The sequence below is a fragment of the Pseudophryne corroboree genome, chromosome 12, assembly GCF_028390025.1.
Source record: "Pseudophryne corroboree isolate aPseCor3 chromosome 12, aPseCor3.hap2, whole genome shotgun sequence".
Taxonomy (NCBI): domain Eukaryota; kingdom Metazoa; phylum Chordata; class Amphibia; order Anura; family Myobatrachidae; genus Pseudophryne; species Pseudophryne corroboree.
The window spans coordinates 10,495,923-10,515,964 of record NC_086455.1 but is presented as its reverse complement, the minus strand read 5'-3'; positions in this window follow the sequence as shown (position 1 = coordinate 10,515,964).

Genomic DNA, 20,042 nt, shown 5'->3' with positions numbered 1-20,042 from the left:
CACAGAGCACCCTCCCATACCTCATCCGAAATTGATCCCAGGTCAGATTCCCACTTATTTCTAAGAAGGGACAGAGGGTCAGGGTAGTGAGATCGAAGCACACTTGTATAAATATTGGATACCAAATGTCCATTCCCCAGGTTTTGTAAAAGGGATTTAACTGGGGAGTCTATAATCATCGGAGGGGTATTGGAAAACTGTGCGTTAATCGCATGTCTTAATTGCAGGTAGCGGTAGAAATGAAAAGAGGGTATGTTGTAGTCCTGTTGGAGCTGCTGGAAGAATTTAAATATATTGCCATTATACAAGTGTCCCAGGGATGTCACACCCCACCTTCCCCACACCGCCCCAGGTTGCAGCGAGGCCAATTCTGGGAAATCAAGAACATTGTCCAAAGGAGTATCTGGGTCTATACCTTGGCCTAATAAGAGAACATGTACTTGCTTCCATACAAGAATGGCCTGTTTTATTATAGGGATCTTGGACAATTTAGAGTTCCCACAGTATAACATTTGTAAAGGAGAGCCGTCAGGATACTCCTGTAGAAACATTTGTGAGTGTATAGTGAGGGTATCGGAGTCAGTCACCCATTCCCATATGTGTGCCAACTGCGCAGCGTAGTAAAAACATTTTAAAATAGGGAGGGCTAATACTCCCAGCAATCTTTGTCTGGACAAGGTGTCAAGCCTCAACCGTGCTCTCCTACTGCACTGGCCCAGATCAAGGAAGATGGCAAACCGTCAATTTGCCTGAATATCTTTAAGCCAATATATATAGGTGACTGCTGGAGGACAAAAAGAAGCTTGGGTAGATCCACCATTTTCACCAAGTTGACCCTACCAGTAACAGTCAAAGGCAACGTTCCCCAAACCTTGACCTTCGAGCGAAGATACACAATCTGCGGCATAATATTAAGAGAAACATAGGTACCAGGATCATTCGATACCCATATACCCAGGTATTTGAAAGAGTCTACCCATTTAAGCGGGATATGGATCAGTGGTGTTACCAGGATTGGGCCCCTGAGTGGAGTAATGTTGGATTTATCCCAGTTAATTTTGAGCGCAGGGAAGTGTTCATAAGTATTTATCAAATCGAGGAGTTTAGGCATAGAGGAAACATAATCATCAATGAATAATAACAGGTCATCAGCGTATAATGCTATTCTGTCCTCTCTTGCGCCCACCCTAATACCCAGAATATCTTGACTAGCTCTAATCAAACATGCCAATGGCTCAATAGCAATGGCGAACAGAGGGCAGCCTTGTCACGTTCCCCTAGACAGGGGGAAGGAGTGCGACACATACCCGTTCACCGAGACTCTGGCCATGGGCAGGAAATATAGTAATTTAACATAGCCGATAAAGTTGGGACCCATGCCAAATCTACTCATAGTTTCCCATAGGAAGGCCCACTCCACCCAATCAAACAGTTTTAACAATTTAAACGTTTTTTTTTTTTTTTTACCGAGCGGTTGCAGACATACTGTAGATATAATTTACACAGTTTTGCTTACGTGTCTATAAATATTCATTTGTACAACATGCAGTCGCAGTTATAGATTGTAAAAATACATATATATATATATATATATATATTATTACATCCATTGTAGAAAATGTTTAGCTACTTTGTTATATAATACCAAATATGCATAATAAAAGGAATGGATATTACACCTCCTCCAGGCGTTACATAACGTGTATATCAGACCTAGGGCTGCAACAAGACGCTTATACAGCACACTGTATGACCACAAATGTCTTTTGTGACTTCCTTCATCCTTATATTCACATCAGACATTACATCACCCCATATATGACAATTCAGACCATTATAGTGATGGTACTCCTGAGGCTGGTTCCCCTCTCTTCTGTAGAAGTGGGCCTCGGCTAAACATCCCACCTCCCCACTATAGGCCCGATTCTGAGTCAGACGCACTGCCGATGTCAGGCGCATTTGAGCGATTTTGTCTCTGCGCATGTGTGCACAAAGGCGCAGTTGCCATAGAGACGCACAGTCTCAGAAATGTCCTGAAAATGTATAGGGTGTCGCTGGGCGGGCGGTGACTGGGAGGTGGATGAACAGATGCACGGAGATGGACCGTCTTATGGTCACTGATAGTGGTGAGGTAGACAAAGTAGTAGAGTCCCACATGGCAACCTAGGTGGGTCCCAAGGGGCCAGTAGCTGGGCCCCACAAATTGTGGCCATGCCCCCTTTGTGCAAGAATCGGAAAAATACACAATGTTTCCCCGCCGGGCCCCTCCAACAGGTCCAGACCCAGGTAAAGAGTACCTGCCCCCCACCCCCCCTCTTGGTGCAACTATACCCAGAGTCCCTCTGGCTGCAGTGCATTGGAGGGCCCGCCGCCCAGCCCCAGAGAATCGGCAGCCTCCACTGCCAGACCAGAAGGAGTAGAGGGACGGAGAGAGGTAGACTGACTGAGGATCACAATGCATGTAAGTACTGTAAACAAACAATATATATTATTACATAATGATGACTGAATTATGTAGGACTAGTTACCAGCCTATCAAATCATGATTCATTTACCAATTATTAGTACATCAATCCAAGATGGTGGCTCATTCACCAATAATTGTTCATGTTATTGTGCCCAGGTACCTGTGATATACTTCCAATATAAGGCAGTTCTGTCCACTCCACACCCACCACCAAAAAATAAATCTTATAGTGTACTTTAAAAGAAAAAATAACCATGAGGTCTGAATCCGGCTCTGGTCAGCTGACTCGTTATTGCCTCGTTATTGCCCAACAGCTGGTGGCAATAAATTTGATTACTATAAAAACAATTCTAACCAAATAACAGATGAAGCAGCCAGACGTGAATTTTATGGCTTCATTTTTACACCAGCTATGATACCGCAAATGAAAACTATGATACCACAAATGCACGCGGTTATGGTCACAACCTGTAATAACCGCAGTAATTGCTTAATCTCATCGATGTCCTCAATGCGACAAAAGTCATCTCTGTCCGTTTCCTGTTCCTGTAAGACTCTGAGCGGATTGGCCGTCTTATGCAGCAAATTGGCGTGGCACACCTTCCTGGCCAGCTCGCGCTGCGCTCTCTGCAGCTGGTGGGTTTGATCGGAGACTCTCTCCATTTTTTTCGTCAGCGTCTCCAGAATGTTTTTCAGATTCTTCTTCTTTTCAGCCGCGGCCCAGTCAAGCGTCTCCACCTGGTGTCCCCAATGCTTTGAGGTGCACCTAGAGCAGAGGCAAACTTTGTCCTGAACGCAGTAATACTCCAGGACAAGCTTGTGCTTGGAACACTTTCTGCTGCTGAAAGAGGTGCTGGGATCCGATAAGACATGTTGTGCAGTCCCAAGTGATGATCACACAGAGAAGCCTCACAAAGCACGCAGGCCCTGACAGCAGGTACGGGTTGCTGGACACAGTACGTACAGAAGACTACGGGGTCATCTTGCTGTGTAGAGAGGAAATTATTGGCTATGTTGCGCAGCTTCGTGTTCTCCTGAAGTTGCGGCCGTTTCTGAAACTCTGCTCTGCATTCAGGGCAGGTGTACAGTCCCCATTCCCGCTGTGATTTCAGCACTTCTTCTATACAGAACCGGCAGAAGTTATGTCCACATGTCAGCATTACAGGGTCGGTGTAAATACTCAGACAGATGGAGCAGCTCAGCTCCGTTAGCATATCGGGAGACGCCATGGCTGGAAGGAATCGGAGAATAGAAACTGAAACGCTCCCTTTATATCTCCAGAAACCGGTCCAAATTGTCCCATGGTGAGCTTCATATCAGTCATTTCTTTCCTGGTAACTCTGTAAGTCCCGGGCTGAACGACATTGCACTGTGCGTCTGCTGCCACGTACCCACAGGGGATGTATTTTATTATACCCAATAGATAACAACAAACATGGCACATGCTCCAAGCCCTGTTGGAGGACAGAGCTCTGTACGGGTGTAGTATGGTATGCCTGCGGCCGGGCATACCGACAGCGTGGAGAGTGCAAATGAGCCCCTTGCGGGCTCACTGCGCTCGACACGCTGCGGGCACAGTGGCGCGCTACGCGCACCACACTATTTTATTCTCCCTCCAGGGGGGGTCGTGGACCCCCACGAGGGAGAAAAAGTGTCGGTATGCCGACTGTCGGGATTCCGGCGCCGGTATACTGTGTGCCGGGATCCCGACAGTCGGCATACTGAAGACCACCCCTCTGTACCATCTCCTCTTCAGCCGCCAGTACCCCCCCGTACTGCACAGGGGTGTACTGACGTCACAGTGCGACCTCTGACCCAACCAGCTAAAATGCTCATCCTCCACAGCTGCCACCACTGGGTGTATAGGTATAGGTGTGCTCTACATCCCACCTCACACCCCTACATTATATACCCCACTGCCACCACTGGGTGTATAGGTATAGGTGTGCTCTACATCCCACCTCACACCCCTACATTATATACCCCACTGCCACCACTGGGTGTATAGGTATAAGTGTGCGCTACATCCCACCTCACACCCCTACATTATATACCCCACTGCCACCACTGGTGTATAGGTATAGGTGTGCGCTACATCCCACCTCACACCCCTACATTATATACCCCACTGCCACCACTGGTGTATAGGTATAGGTGTGCGCTACATCCCACCTCACACCCCTACATTATATACCCCACTGCCACCACTGGGTGTATAGATATAGGTGTGCGCTACATCCCACCTCACACCTCTACATTATATACCCCACTACCACCACTGGGTGTATAGGTATAGGTGTGCGCTACATCCCACCTCACACTCCTACATTATATACCCCACTGCCACCACTGGGTGTATAGGTATAGGTGTGCGCTACATCCCACCTCACACCCCTACAATATATACCCCACTGCCACCACTGGGTGTATAGGTATAGGTGTGCGCTACATCCCACCTCACACTCCTACATTATATACCCCACTGCCACCACTGGGTGTATAGGTATAGGTGTGCGCTACATCCCACCTCACACCCCTACATTATATACCCCACTGCCACCACTGGGTGTAGAGGTATAGGTGTGCGCTACATCCCACCTTACACTCCTACATTATATACCCCACTGCCACCACTGGGTGTATAGGTATAGGTGTGCGCTACATCCCACCTCACACCTCTACATTATATACCCCACTGCCACCACTTGGTGTATAGATATAGGTGTGCTCTACATCCCACCTCACACCTCTACATTATATACCCCACTGCCACCACTGGGTGTATAGGTATAGGTGTGCGCTACATCCCACCTCACACCCCTACATTATATACCCCACTGCCACCACTGGGTGTATAGGTATAGGTGTACGCTACATCCCCCCCTCACACCACTACATTATATACCCCACTGCCACCACTGGGTGTATAGGTATAGGTATGCGCTACATCCCACCTCACACCCCCTACATTATATACCCCACTGCCACCACTGGGTGTATAGGTATAGGTGTGCGCTACATCCCACCTCACACCCCTACATTATATACCCCACTACCACCACTGGGTGTATAGGTATAGGTGTGCGCTACATCCCACCTCACACCTCTACATTATATACCCCACTGCCACCACTGGGTGTATAGGTATAGGTGTGCGCTACATCCCACCTCACACCTCTACATTATATACCCCACTGCCACCACTGGGTGTATAGGTATAGGTGTGCGCTACATCCCACCTCACACCCCCTACATTATATACCTCACTGCCACCACTGGGTGTATAGGTATAGGTGTGCGCTACATCTCACCTCACACCTCTACATTATATACCCCACTGCTACCACTGGGTGTATAGGTATAGGTGTGCGCTACATCCCACCTCACACCTCTACATTATATACCCCACTGCCACCACTGGGTGTATAGGTATAGGTGTGCGCTACATCCCACCTCACACCCCTACATTATATACCCCACTGCCACCACTGGGTGTATAGGTATAGGTGTGCGCTACATCCCACCTCACACCCCCTACATTATATACCCCACTGCCACCACTGGGTGTATAGGTATAGGTGTGCGCTACATCCCACCTCACACCCCTACATTATATACCCCACTACCACCACTGGGTGTATAGGTATAGGTGTGCGCTACATCCCACCTCACACCTCTACATTATATACCCCACTGCCACCACTGGGTGTATAGGTATAGGTGTGCGCTACATCCCACCTCACACCTCTACATTATATACCCCACTGCCACCACTGGGTGTATAGGTATAGGTGTGCGCTACATCCCACCTCACACCTCTACATTATATACCCCACTGCCACCACTGGGTGTATAGGTATAGGTGTGCGCTACATCCCACCTCACACCCCTACATTATATACCCCACTGCCACCACTGGGTGTATAGGTATAGGTGTGCGCTACATCCCACCTCACACCCCCTACATTATATACCCCACTGCCACCACTGGGTGTATAGGTATAGGTGTGCGCTACATCCCACCTCACACCCCTACATTATATACCCCACTACCACCACTGGGTGTATAGGTATAGGTGTGCGCTACATCCCACCTCACACCTCTACATTATATACCCCACTGCCACCACTGGGTGTATAGGTATAGGTGTGCGCTACATCCCACCTCACACCTCTACATTATATACCCCACTGCCACCACTGGGTGTATAGGTATAGGTGTGCGCTACATCCCACCTCACACCTCTACATTATATACCCCACTGCCACCACTGGGTGTATAGGTATAGGTGTGCGCTACATCCCACCTCACACCCCTACATTATATACCCCACTGCCACCACTGGGTGTATAGATATAGGTGTGCTACATCCCACCTCACACCTCTACATTATATACCCCACTGCCACCACTGGGTGTATAGGTATAGGTGTGCGCTACATCCCACCTCTTCCCCTACATTATATACCCCACTGCCACCACTGGGTGTATAGGTATAGGTGTGCGCTACATCCCACCTCACACCCCTACATTATATACTCCACTGCCACCACTGGGTGTATAGGTATAGGTGTGCGCTACATCCCCCCCTCACACCCCAACATTATATACCCCACTGCTACCACTGGGTGTATAGGTATAGGTGTGCGCTACATCCCACCTCCTCCCCTACATTATATACCCCACTGCCACCACTGGGTGTATAGGTATAGGTATAGGTGTGTGCTACATCCCACCTCACACCCCTACATTATATACCCCACTGCCACCACTGGGTGTATAGGTATAGGTGTGCGCTACATCCCCACCTCACACCCCTACATTATATACCCCACTGCCACCACTGGGTGTATAGATATAGGTGTGCTACATCCCCCCCTCACACCCCTACATTATATACCCCACTGCCACCACTGGGTGTATAGGTATAGGTGTGTGCTACATCCCACCTCACACCCCTACATTATATACCCCACTGCCACCACTGGGTGTATAGGTATAGGTGTGCGCTACATCCCCACCACACACCCCTACATTATATACCCCACTGCCACCACTGGGTGTATAGGTATAGGTGTGCACTACATCCCCCCCTCACACCCCTACATTATATACCCCACTGCCACCACTGGGTGTATAGGTATAGGTGTGCGCTACATCCCACCTCACCCCCCTACATTATATACTCCACTGCCACCACTGGGTGTATAGGTATAGGTGTGCGCTACATCCCACCTCACACCCCTACATTATATACCCCACTGCCACCACTGGGTGTATAGGTATAGGTGTGTGCTACATCCCACTTCACCCCCCTACATTATATACTCCACTGCCACCACTGGGTGTATAGGTATAGGTGTGCGCTACATCCCCTCACACCCCTACATTATATACCCCACTGCCACCACTGGGTTTATAGGTATAGGTGTGCGCTACATCCCACTACACACCCCTACATTATATACCCCACTACCACCACTGGGTGTATAGGTATAGGTGTGCGCTACATCCCCCCCTCACACCCCTACATTATATACCCCACTGCCACCACTGGGTGTATAGATATAGGTGTGCTACATCCCCCCCTCACACCCCTACATTATATACCCCACTGCCACCACTGGGTGTATAGATATAGGTGTGCTACATCCCCCCCTCACACCCCTACATTATATACCCCACTGCCACCACTGGGTGTATAGGTATAGGTGTACGCTACATCCCACCTCACACCCCTACATTATATACCCCACTGCCACCACTGGGTGTATAGGTATAGGTGTACGCTACATCCCACCTCACACCCCTACATTATATACCCCACTGCCACCACTGGGTGTATAGGTATAGGTGTGCGCTACATCCCACCTCACACCCCTACATTATATACCCCACTGCCACCACTGGGTGTATAGGTATAGGTGTACGCTACATCGCACCTCACACCCCTACATTATATACCCCACTGCCACCACTGGGTGTAAAGGTATAGGTGTGCGCTACATCGCACCTCACACCCCTTACTGATAGTGAACATTGGGCCTATGATCTATAGGTGAGGTGGTCCAATATCTGATTTGCTTCCAACTCATCACAAGAAGAGGACCACACCCGATGAGTAGGCGGGGCCATTAGGGAATGTAAGGGAGGGAACGTCTTTCCTTTATTGATTGTAGCGCCTGCACCTCTGCGTGCCATCCAGTACTTAGAGGGAGCATTGAAACTCTGTTACACCCATTTCACACCGTAACTCGATGTGAAAGGGTCCTTAAAAAAAAAAAACATGCGTCCAATGACCCGGGAATCCAACCATTGTATCTTGCAGGGTTGGACACTGGAAGGACTTGGGTTAAGGGGCAGCGTGAATGGCATAGGTGGAGCCGGATTCCTGGCGTTGAAGGTGATGTCAGCTCCAAGCGCCGGCAGAACAGTTCCTGGAGCCGCAGTATGAAGGGGAGGGTCTGTCCTAGGTTTGACCCGGATTGGAACCATCAGACCCAGGATTTTGATGAAAAAGTGGTATTAGACTTGCCCCACTATTTGGGTTGTGATTACTTGCAGGGACCACCAGGGGGAGACTTGTGAAACTCTTGTCTAACCCCCTAGAACTCACTTGCAGGGATGCATTTTCACAGCCTCAACGGATAAGCCACTGTAGATGCTAGAATGAAGTTGGAGAAAGGACCTCTGACGTCAGGGGGAGGAGCTAGGCCAGCGGGATAGTTCGTCAACTTTCCTCGCCACCAACTACTCCCTTTAGTAACCCGTTGGATAGCGTACATTTTTGGTACCCTGTTCAGGCATGTCTCCTCCCCCTGGTGACATCAGAGGTCCCTTCCCCAACTTGGTTTAAGAACTAACCGATAAGCCACTGGCCATATTTATTGGGATACATACCTGGCAACCTAGGGCCTGTCACCTGACCTGTATTGCACAGTTGTGTAAATGATGTCTGTTAGGTGTAGTCTGGTATAACCACAAAGATTTAAAGGTTAATTGTTTCAAACACTTGAAGGTAATGTAACATTGTCAGCAGCAAAGACTTGGAAACACTTGAAGGTAATGTAACATTGTCAGCAGCAAAGACTTGGAGTGACAGCAAAGAGATTGGAGAAACAGACAGAAACTGGATTACCTCTGTACTAAGCGTGGATCTCTGGATGATCCTGGGAATCCCTTCTTCCCTTTGTTCTGATGTCATACTGTATTTCTCCCCCTGGCTGTGTATCTAGCTCCCTCTCTCCCCCTGACCCAGATATGAATTCTCCTTGACTGTACAGGACCCCGTGCAGGCTAGTCTTTGGTTGCCCTATGACAGTGGTTCCCAAACTTTTTTGAATCACGGTGCCCTAGAGTATCAGAATTTTTATCACGGCACCCCTAGGCCAAAAGTTTCTTATTGGGAAATTTATAAAAAATATGAAATTAAGTAAATTATGTTTATATGTCGTGCTTAGGTTCAGTTATGTGGTGAGGGACAAGATTTGCTTCTGTTTGTACACATATTTTATGATTGGCAGCCACAAGTAGTAGTTTTGCCTATTACATGGATAATAAATATTTTGAATTGGTCCTAGACCACCAACCCAAGGCACCTCTGCAAGTGTCCCGCAGCACCCCAGGGTGCCACGGCACACAGTTTGGGAACCACTGCCCTATGAGGTTGGTACTCCCCTGGCAGCTAGATCTAGTAATTTTGCAGCCCTGTCTGGCAGTCTTCTACACCAAACCTTCACCCTTGTCTGCTAGAGCTAGTGATAAATCCCTTTCTAGTTTTCTATTTAGTTCTGTGGATTTTGCACTTGGCTAGATGATGAGGAAAAGACACCAAGTTTACTGTCAGTTGCATATCTCAGCGGGATAGTAGCTGGTTTCTGTACTAATGATGAGGACGGTGGGATCCCTGGTTCAAATTCCTGTTAAGTTTCTATTTAGTTCTGTGGATTTTGCACTGTGATAGATGATGAGAAAAAGACACCTAGGTGTCTGTTGGTTGCATATCTTAGTGGCTAGTTGCTGGTTTCTGTAATAACAAGGATAGTGGGATCCCTGGTTCAAATCCTCTTCTAGGTTTCCATTTAGTTCTACAGATTTTGCACATGGCTAAATGATGAGAAATAAACACCCAGCTTACCGTCGGTTGTATAGCTCAGTGGCTAGTAGCTGGTTTCTGTAATAATAAGAATTTACTTACCGATAATTCTATTTCTCGTAGTCCGTAGTGGATGCTGGGGACTCCGTCAGGACCATGGGGAATAGCGGCTCCGCAGGAGACAGGGCACAAAAGTAAAAGCTTTAGGATCAGGTGGTGTGCACTGGCTCCTCCCCCTATGACCCTCCTCCAAGCCTCAGTTAGGATACTGTGCCCGGACGAGCGTACACAATAAGGAAGGATTTTGAATCCCGGGTAAGACTCATACCAGCCACACCAATCACACTGTACAACCTGTGATCTGAACCCAGTTAACAGCATGATAACAGCGGAGCCTCTGAAAAGATGGCTCACAACAATAATAACCCGATTTTTGTAACAATAACTATGTACAAGTATTGCAGACAATCCGCACTTGGGATGGGCGCCCAGCATCCACTACGGACTACGAGAAATAGAATTATCGGTAAGTAAATTCTTATTTTCTCTGACGTCCTAAGTGGATGCTGGGGACTCCGTCAGGACCATGGGGATTATACCAAAGCTCCCAAACGGGCGGGAGAGTGCGGATGACTCTGCAGCACCGAATGAGAGAACTCCAGGTCCTCCTCAGCCAGGGTATCAAATTTGTAGAATTTTTCAACGTGTTTGCCCCTGACCAAGTAGCAGCTCGGCAAAGTTATAAAGCCGAGACCCCTCGGGCAGCCGCCCAAGATGAGCCCACCTTCCTTGTGGAATGGGCATTTACATATTTTGGCTGTGGCAGGCCTGCCACAGAATGTGCAAGCTGAATTGTACTACACATCCAACTAGCAATCGTCTGCTTAGAAGCAAGAGCACCCAGTTTGTTGGGTGCATACAGGATAACAGCAAGTCAGTTTTCCTGACTCCAGCCGTCCTGGAAACCTATATTTTCCGGGCCCTGACAACATCTAGCAACTTGGAGTCCTCCAAGTCCCTAGTAGCCGCAGGTACCACAATAAGCTGGTTCAGGTGAAACGCTGACACCACCTTAGGGAGAAACTGGGGACGAGTCCGCAGCTCTGCCCTGTCCGAATGGACAATCAGATATGGGCTTTTGTGAGACAAAGCCGCCAATTCTGACACTCGCCTGGCCAAGGCCAGGGCCAACAGCATGGTCACTTTCCATGTGAGATATTTCAAATCCACAGATTTGAGCGGTTTAAACCAATGTGATTTGAGGAATCCCAGAACTACGTTGAGATCTCACAGTGCCACTGGAGGCACAAAAGGGGGTTGTATATGCAGTACTCCCTTGACAAACTTCTGGACTTCAGGAACTGAAGCCAATTCTTTTTGGAAGAAAATCGACAGGGCCGAAATTTGAACCTTAATGGACCCCAAGTTGAGGCCCATAGACACTCCTGTTTGTAGGAAATGCAGGAATCGACCGAGTTGAAATTCCTCCGTGGGGGCCTTCCTGGCCTCACACCAGGCAACATATCTTCGCCACATGTAGTGATAATGTTGTGCGGTCACCTCCTTCCTGGCTTTGACCAGGGTAGGAATGACCTCTTCCGGAATGCCTTTTTCCCTTAGGATCCGGCGTTCCACCGCCATGCCGTCAAACGCAGCCGCGGTAAGTCTTGGAAACAGACATGGTACTTGCTGAAGCAAGTCCCTTCTTAGCGGCAGAGGCCATGAGTCCTCTGTGAGCATTTCTTGAAGTTCCGGGTACCAAGTCCTTCTTGGCCAATCCGGAGCCACGAGTATAGTTCTTACTCCTCTACGTCTTATAATTCTCAGTACCTTGGGTATGAGAAGCAGAGGAGGGAACACATACACCGACTGGTACACCCACGGTGTTACCAGAACGTCCACAGCTATTGCCTGAGGGTCTCTTGACCTGGCGCAATACCTGTCCAGTTTTTTGTTCAGGCGGGACGCCATCATGTCCACCTTTGGTCTTTCCCAACGGTTCACAATCATGTGGAAGACTTCCCGATGAAGTCCCCACTTTCCCGGGTGGAGGTCGTGCCTGCTGAGGAAGTTTGCTTCCCAGTTGTCCACTCCCGGAATGAACACTGCTGACAGTGCTATCACATGATTTTCCGCCCAGCGAAGAATCCTTGCAGTTTCTGCCATTGCCCTCCTGCTTCTTGTGCCGCCCTGTCTGTTTACGTGGGCGACTGCCGTGATGTTGTCCCACTGGATCAATACCGGCTGACCTTGAAGCAGAGGTCTTGCTAAGCTTAGAGCATTGTAAATTGTCCTTAGCTCCAGTATATTTATGTGGAGAGAAGTCTCCAGACTTGATCACACTCCCTGGAAATTTTTTCCCTGTGTGACTGCTCCCCAGCCTCTCAGGCTGGCATCCGTGGTTACCAGGACCCAGTCCTGAATGCCGAATCTGCGGCCCTTTAGTAGATGAGCACTCTGCAGCCACCGCAGAAGAAACACCCTTGTCCTTGGAGACAGGGTTATCCGCTGATGCATCTGAAGATGCGATCCGGACCATTTTTCCAGCAGATCCCACTGAAAAGTTCTTGCGTGAAATCTGCCGAATGGAATCGCTTCGTAAGAAGCCACCATTTTTCCCAGGACCCTTGTGCAATGATGCACTGACACTTTTCCTGGTTTTAGGAGGTTCCTGACTAGCTCGGATAACTCCCTGGCTTTCTTCTCCGGGAGAAACACCCTTTTCTGGACTGTGTCCAGAATCATCCCTAGGAACAGTAGACGTGTCGTCGGAAACAGCTGCGATTTTGGAATATTTAGAATCCACCCGTGCTGTCGTAGAACTACTTGAGATAGTGCTACTCCGACCTCCAACTGTTCTCTGGACCTTGCCCTTATCAGGCGATCGTCCATTTTCTTTGAAGAAGAATCATCATTTCGGCCATTACCTTGGTAAAGACCCGGGGTGCCGTGGACAATCCAAACGGCAGCGTCTGAAACTGATAGTGACAGTTCTGTACCACGAACCTGAGGTACCCTTGGTGAGAAGGGCAAATTGGGACATGGAGGTAAGCATCCCTGATGTCCAGGGACACCATATAGTCCCCTTCTTCCTGGTTCGCTATCACTGCTCTGAGTGACTCCATCTTGATTTGAACCTTTGTATGTAAGTGTTCAAATATTTCAGATTTAGAATAGGTCTCACCGAGCCATCTGGCTTCAGTACCACAATATAGTGTGGAATAATACCCCTTTCCTTGTTGTAGGAGGGGTACTTTGATTATCACCTGCTGGGAATACAGCTTGTGAATTGTTTCCAATACTGTCTCCCTGTTGGAGGGAGACGTTGGTAAAGCAAACTTCAGGAACCTGCGAGGGAGAGACGTCTCGAATTTCCAATCTGTACCCCTGGGATACTACTTGTAGGATCCAGGGGTCCACTTGCGAGTGAGCCCACTGCGTGCTGAAACTCTTGAGACGACCCCCCACCGCACCTGTTTGTACGGCCCCAGCTTCATGCTGAGGACTTGGCAGAAGCGGTGGAGGGCTTCTGTTCCTGGGAATCGGCTGCCTGCTGCAGTCTTCTTCCCTTTCCTCTATCCCTGGGCAGATATGACTGGCCTTCAGATATGGACATCGCACTTACTCTTGATGCCAGAGTGCAAATATCCCTCTGTGCATCTCGCATATATAGAAATGCATCCTTTAAATGCTCTATAGTCAATAAAATACTGTCCCTGTCAAGGGTATCAATATTTTCAGTCAGGGAATCCGACCAAGCCACCCCAGCGTTGCCCATCCAGGCTGAGGTGATCGCTGGTCGCAGTATAACACCAGTATGTGTGTATATACTGTTTAGGATATTTTCCAGCCTCCTATCAGTTGGCTCTTTGAGGGCGGCCGTATCTGGAGACGGTAACGCCACTTGTTTTGATAAGCGTGTGAGCGCCTTATCCACCCTAAGGGATGTTTCCCAACGCGCCATAACTTCTGGCGGGAAAGGGTATACCGCCAATAATTTTCTATCGGGGGAAACCCACGCATCATCACACACTTCATTTAATTTATCTGATTCAGGAAAAACTACAGGTAGTTTTTTCACACCCCACATAATACCCTTTTTTGTGGTACTTGTAGTATCAGAAATATGTAACACCTCCTTCATTGCCCTTAACATGTAACGTGTGGCCCTAAAGGAAAATACGCTTGTTTCTTCACCGTTGAAACTGGAGTCAGTGTCCCTGTCTGTGTCTGTGTCGACCGACTGAGGTAAATGGGCGTTTTAAAGCCCCTGACGGTGTTTGAGACGCCTGGACAGGTACTAATTTGTTTGCCGGCCGTCTCATGTCGTCAACCGACCTTGCAGCGTGTTGACATTATCACGTAATTCCCTAAATACGCCATCCATTCCGGTGTCGACTCCCTAGAGAGTGACATCACCATTACAGGCAATTGCTCCGCCTCCTCACCAACATCGTCCTCATACATGTCGACACACACGTACCGACACCCAGCACACACACAGGGAATGCTCTGATAGAGGACAGGACCCCACTAGCCCTTTGGGGAGACAGAGGGAGAGTTTGCCAGCACACACCAAAACGCTATAATTATACAGGGACAACCTTTATATAAGTGTTTTCCCCTTATAGCATCTTAATATATAATCATATCGCCAAATAAGTGCCCCCCCCCTCTCTGTTTTAACCCTGTTTCTGTAGTGCAGTGCAGGGGAAAGCCTGGGAGCCTTCCCACCAGCAGTTCTGTGAGGGAAAATGGCGCTGTGTGCTGAGGAGAATAGGCCCCGCCCCCTTTTCGGCGGGCTTCTTCTCCCGTTTTTCTGACAACCTGGCAGGGGTTAAATACATCCATATAGCCCCAGAGGCTATATGTGATGTATTTTTAGCCAGAATAGGTATTTTCATTGCTGCCCAGGGCGCCCCCCCCCAGCGCCCTGCACCCTCAGTGACCGTTGGTGTGAAGTGTGCTGAGAGCAATGGCGCACAGCTGCAGTGCTGTGCGCTACCTCATGAAGACTGAGAAGTCTTCAGCCGCCGATTTCTGGACCTCTTCTCTCTTCAGCATCTGCAAGGGGGTCGGCGGCGCGGCTCCGGTGACCCATCCAGGCTGTACCTGTGATCGTCCCTCTGGAGCTAGTGTCCAGTAGCCTAAGAAGCCAATCCATCCTGCACGCAGGTGAGTTCACTTCTTCTCCCCTAAGTCCCTCGTTGCAGTGAGCCTGTTGCCAGCAGGACTCACTGAAAATAAAAAACCTAATAAAACTTTTACTCTAAGCAGCTCTTTAGGAGAGCCACCTAGATTGCACCCTTCTCGGCCGGGCACAAAAACCTAACTGAGGCTTGGAGGAGGGTCATAGGGGGAGGAGCCAGTGCACACCACCTGATCCTAAAGCTTTTACTTTTGTGCCCTGTCTCCTGCGGAGCCGCTATTCCCCATGGTCCTGACGGAGTCCCCAGCATCCACTTAGGACGTCAGAGAAAAGAAAGATAGTGGGATCCTTGGTTCAAATCCCCTTCTAGGTTTCTATTTAGTTCTGTAGATTTTGCACTAGGGTAGATGATGAGGAAAAGACAGCCAGCATACTATTGGTTGCATAGCTCATTGGGCCAGTTGCTGGTTTCTGTAATAAAAGAGATGGTGGGGTCCCTGGTTCAAATACCCTTCTAGGTTTCCATTTAGTTTAGATCACAGGTTCTCAAACTCGGTCCTCAGGACCCCACACGGTGCATGTTTTGCAGGTCTCCTCACAAAATCACAAGTGAAATAATTAGCTCCACCTGTGGACCTTTTAAAAAGTGTCAGTGAGTAATTAATACACCTGTGCACCTGCTGGGTTACCTGCAAAACATGCACTGTGTGGAGTCCTGAGGACCGAGTTTGAGAACCCCTGGTTTAGATGATGAGAAAAAGACACCCATCTTACTATTGGTTGTATAGCTCAGTGAGCTTGCATTTGGTTTTTGTAATGACACAGATGTGGGATCCCAGGTTCAAATCCCCTTCTACGGTTCTATGAGTTTTGCACTAGGATAGATGATGATAAAAAGACACCTAACTTACTGTCGGTTGCATAGTTCACTGGGCTAGTAGCTGGTTTCTGTAATGACAAGGATGGTGGGATCCCTGGTTTGAATCCTCTTCCAGGTTTCTATTTGTCTCTAAATATTTTGCACTAGGGTAGATGATGAGAAAAAAACACCCAGTTTACAGTTGGTTGCATAGCTCAGTGGACTAGTTGCTGGTTTCTGTAATAAGAAAGATTGTGTGATCCCTAGTTCAAATCCCCTTCTAGGTTTCCATTTAGTTCTGTAGATTTTGCACTTGGCTAGATGATGAGGCAAAGACACCCAGCCTACTGTTGGTTGCATAGCTCAGTATGCTAGAAGCTTCTCTCTGTACTAATGATGAGGATGGTGGTATCCCTGGTTCAAGTCTCCTTCTAGTTTTCTATTCAGTTCTGTCGATTTTGCACTAGGATTAATGATAAAGAGAAAAAGACACACTTCAGACTATTGGTTCCACAGCTCAATGATCTAGTTGCTGGTTTCTGTAATAAGAGAGTTGGTGAGATCTCTGGTTCAAGTCCCCTTCTAGTTTTCTATTTAGTTCTGTGGATTTTGCACTATGATAGATGATGATTCAGTGCAACCGACGTTAGTTTTCTGTTCAGCTGGTTTCTGTAATGACAAGGATGGTGGGATCCCTGTTTTGAATCCCCCTCTAGTTTTCTATTTAGTTCTGTGGATTTTGCACTAGGCTAGATGATAACACTGAGGAACGGAAGCCTATTTCTCTGTATCCTGCATAGCTCAGTGGGCTAATAGCTGCTTTCTGTATTGGTAGTGATGGTGGGATTCCAGGTTCGAGTTCCTTGTGTGTTTCCATTTAGTTCTGTGGGTTTTGCACTAGGCTAGAGGATAACACTGAGGAACGGAAGCCTATGTCTCTGTATCCTGCGTAGCTCAGTGGGCTAGTAGCTGCTCCATTTACCGGCAATGATGGTGGGATCCCAGGTTCGAATCCCATGATGGCTTCCCTTTAGCACCTTGGATAATGATCCCGGCTGGATGACGATACTCTCGCCGCTTCTTGTAAGCAGGCTCCCTATATGCCCCTCCACACTGCATGCCCACCCCCGCACCGCACTCACCCTGCATGCCTCCCTCCCACCCTGACAGCAATGGTGAATCCTCGTAGCTAGGTGCCTCATGTGGAGGATGCCTCCCAGCAGCCCTGATGGTGCATAACACACAATCAGAACATGCAAGGAGTGTCTCCGAGCTAGAGATCTGAGCTAGGACATCCCCGTCATTGCCAGTAGGGAGGGCAGCTACAGGGCAAAGGAGCTACGCAGGGTTTTTTTAATTTTAAGTTCATTAAAAAGTAATAAAAACACTAACAGGACCCAGTTTGTATAGGAGCAGCACGGTAGAAGCTCAAGTCTTGGGACTCGAACCAGTGACCCCAGCACCATAGAGCACTGACATACTGACTGAGCCATCTCAGGATACAGAGTATTAGTGAAACGTTTCTTAATGTTATCTATGACTCCAGTGCAATGGCCAATATACTGCAAAATGAGGAGAGCCTGGGATTCAAACCACAGACTCCAGAATAGCAGTCAGGCTCCTAGCCCAGCTTGCTATCCCACACCTAGAGAAGGATGGAGACTTTTCCATTCATCAACCGGTCATGTGCAAGGGTAGTAAAGGGAAAAAAGTAAAAATCTAAAATGGTATCAAATAGGAGGAGGATCAGAGATTAGAACCAGGAACTCCACTATTAGTGATCAGGAGAAACGCTGCGCGCTAGCCCACCACACTCACAGCCTCAGCAGATAAGCCACTGGCCATAGTTACTGGGATACATACCTGGCAACCTAGGGCCTGTCACCTGACCTGTAATGTGCAGTGTGTAAATGATGTCTGTTAGGTGCAGCGTGGTATAACCATAAATATGTAAAGGTTATTTGAAACACAGACACGTGAAGGGTAATGTAACATTGTCAGTAGCAGGAACTTGGAATAACAGTAGAGATACCAGAGAAACAGACGGCAACTGGATTATCCATGGACTCTGCCTGGATCTCTGGATGCCTGGCAATCTCTCCTTTGCTTTGTTCTGGTGTATTGCTTTTTCTTCCCCTGGTCTAGGTATGGATTCTCCTTGACTGTACAGGACCCCGTGCCGGCTAGTCTTTGGTTACCCTATGAGGTTGGTACTTCCCTGGCAGCTAGCTCTAGTAATTTCGCAGCCCTGTCTGGCAGCCTTCTACACCAAACCTTCAGCCTTGTCCGCCAGTGCTGCAGCTTTCTCTGAGACCGATTAACGCCAGTAACTAAGTGGTGTGCATGATGTCTGCTCCTCTGGCTGGCTCCAGGACTCCCAAACATGCAGCAGTGACCCTGGCAGTGTCGAAGTCGAAAATATTAGACGCACATGCACCAAGTGCAAACACCACACAGAGTGGCCTCCGTGCGTGTGCTTGTTCTGCCGTGCGTGCGCATACTCGCACGTTACGTATATTAGCTCACAAAGTCCTACGTATTAGCACGTGGTATGAGTAAATACGGTAGCATACACATTCGCATGGAAAAGACATATCTGATATTTAATCCACAACGTGCATAATTTACACATAGCCTGCACACACAATAGAGATATCCAACTTTACAGGATATGAGGGGACAGAATTAGGTTAGGACATGGTGTTTGGTATCCAGCTGCTCAGTATTTCAAGGGCAATATTCCGATGGCAGTTTGCAGAAAGTAGCACGCTCCTGCGCATAGATATGTGCAGGAATAATAAGAATTTACTTACCGATAATTCTATTTCTCGGAGTCCGTAGTGGATGCTGGGGTTCCTGAAAGGACCATGGGGAATAGCGGCTCCGCAGGAGACAGGGCACAAAAAGTAAAGCTTTAGGATCAGGTGGTGTGCACTGGCTCCTCCCCCTATGACCCTCCTCCAAGCCTCAGTTAGGATACTGTGCCCGGACGAGCGTACACAATAAGGAAGGATATTGAATCCCAGGTAAGACTCATACCAGCCACACCAATCACACTGTACAACTTGTGATCTGAACCCAGTTAACAGTATGATAACAGCGGAGCCTCTGAAAAGATGGCTCACAACAATAATAACCCGATTTTTGTAACTATGTACAAGTAATGCAGATAATCCGCACTTGGGATGGGCGCCCAGCATCCACTACGGACTCCGAGAAATAGAATTATCGGTAAGTAAATTCTTATTTTCTCTATCGTCCTAGTGGATGCTGGGGTTCCTGAAAGGACCATGGGGATTATACCAAAGCTCCCAAACGGGCGGGAGAGTGCGGATGACTCTGCAGCACCGAATGAGAGAACTCCAGGTCCTCCTTAGCCAGGGTATCAAATTTGTAGGATTTTACAAACGTGTTTGCCCCTGACTAAATAGCCGCTCGGCAAAGTTGTAAAGCCGAGACCCCTCGGGCAGCC